We start from the raw sequence: 2,123 nt of genomic DNA, 5'->3' as shown, positions 1-2,123 counted from the left end.
ACTTTGACATCCTGCCCAGTTTGATGCTGCTGCTAAAAGATTTCCTGATTTGTCAAACCGATGCTAAAGTATAACTTCATATGATGCTCCACATTCCTCGTTTTAGGGCAGAAAGTGCTTCTTGTAGGAGTTTTCATAAATTAAAACTTATTTCTTGTAATATTAGGACTTTACTCTCGTAATTTCATGACTATTCTCATTGTTACGACTTTACTGACGTAATTTTACGACTTTATTGACGTAATCTTACGACTTTATTGATGTAATTTTATGACTTTATAGACGTAATTCTGTTACTTTATTCTTGTAATTTTATTACTTTATTCTCATAATGTTACGAATTTATTCTCGTAATTTTGTGATTATTCTCATTGCGCCTTTATTCTCGCAATGTTACGACTTTATTCTCGTAATGTTACAACTTTATTCTTGCACTTTTATTACTTTACTCTCATAATGTTAAGAATTTATTGTTGTAATTTTGTGATTATTGTCAATGCGACTTTATTCTTGTAATGTTACGACTTTATTCTCGTAATGTTACGACTTTATTCTTGTAATGTTACGACTTTATTCTCGTAAGTTTGTAATCATTCTCATTGCGACTTTATTCTCGTAATGTTACGACTTTATTCACATAATGTTGCGACTTTATTCTCGTAATGTTACGACTTTATTCTATTAATGTAACGACTTTATTCTCGCACTTTTATTACTTTACTCTCATAATGTTAAGAATTTATTGTTGTAATTTTGTGATTATTGTCATTGCGACTTTATTCTCGTAACGTTATGACTTTATTCTCGTAACGTTACGACTTTATTCTCGTAAGTGTGTAATTATTCTCATTGCGACTTTATTCTCGTAATGTTACGACTTTATTCTCGTAATGTTACGACTTTATTCTCGTAATGTTACGACTTTATTCTCGTAATGTTACGACTTTATTCTAATAATGTTACGACTTTATTCTTAAACTAGAAGAAAAAAAATCTCTCGCCTGGGCCTAATTCTCCATCGTAATAGCTGCCATTGTTCCAGGCATAGAAAGCCTAGCGTAGCTCCGCCCAACGCGCATGAGACCCACTTTTCGACTGCGCAGCTAGAGCAGCAAAGATGCTTCAGCTGCTTGTCAGAATTAAACTTATACAATCATCAAAAATGAAGCAGCACGCACATTTTTGCTGCTTCTGCTGCTTGCTGTCTGAACATAGCATAAGTCAAGGGTCTAGAGAAGGTGGTCATCAAGCAGCAGACCGCTGCTCTTGATCAGCCCTGTGTTATGGATAAAAAAAATGGTTGCCCTCCTCGTCGATAGATCAACCTCCCTTTCTGCATCTAGATTCAGAACACATTCTACTCCTGCTTCGCCCATTACTGTCGTCTTTTAAGGTTATTGCCTATCCTTAATAGGCTGATGATCCAGTTGTATAAAATTAAAAATTTTGATCCATCTAAATCAGGATAAAACTGAAGCAATAACCTAGTTTGTTTTGTTAAATTTACTTTGTTTGTTGAAACACTTTGTTATACAAATACATTTTTACATACACTCTTTCTGAAACAGTTGCAGAGAGGCTTCTTCCTTTGTAAGCGGCTGAAATGCCACCCAGAAAGGAAGAAGCCATTACTTCAAAGCGACAAAGACGAAAGACTCCATGGAGAAAAGCCTTCATGTTTGGAGATAAGCAGTTAAAGCCTTGGCCAAAAATGGCCAAAGTTACATTTGGAGATTAAAAGAATAAACCTGTAAATCTGAGAAAAATCTTTTCAACCCTACAGCTGTGAAGTATGGTGGTGGCAGCATCATGTAATGGGTGTGTTTTCATGTAGGATTTCACAACAGATATCATATGGACAGAAATGCAAATATTAAAGCTACAACTCAGAGTTTCTCATAGATAGTTCTTCTAAATGGACCCTCAGTATATCATATGATGGTATAATCTCTATTAACATCACCAAATTAACCACAACTGACTTAAAGACAATCATTGGTTGGATTAGCCTTCATTTCAGCTCATGTTTTTATTTATGTTCCCTGTTTGTGTTTGAGGCTGATGTGACTCATGCTGTTTGGGTTCATGCAACATTTTTTTATATATTTCTTTTTAGTTTTCAG

At 34.6% G+C, this 2,123-nt stretch overlaps 1 protein-coding gene across 1 annotated transcript in view; it reads right to left on the bottom strand.

Moving 5' to 3' along the window:
- The window catches only part of LOC107089584 (arf-GAP with SH3 domain, ANK repeat and PH domain-containing protein 2-like), a 77,322-nt gene that overhangs the window by 35,466 nt on the left and 39,733 nt on the right, over positions 1–2,123 (bottom strand). The gene's annotated exons all lie outside the window — the stretch shown is intronic.

The sequence above is a fragment of the Cyprinodon variegatus genome, unplaced genomic scaffold, assembly GCF_000732505.1.
Source record: "Cyprinodon variegatus isolate N-32 unplaced genomic scaffold, C_variegatus-1.0 Scaffold257, whole genome shotgun sequence".
Classification (NCBI taxonomy): Eukaryota; Metazoa; Chordata; class Actinopteri; order Cyprinodontiformes; family Cyprinodontidae; genus Cyprinodon; species Cyprinodon variegatus.
Note: the sequence above shows the minus strand (reverse complement) of the source record. Positions and strands in the feature narration are given on the sequence as shown.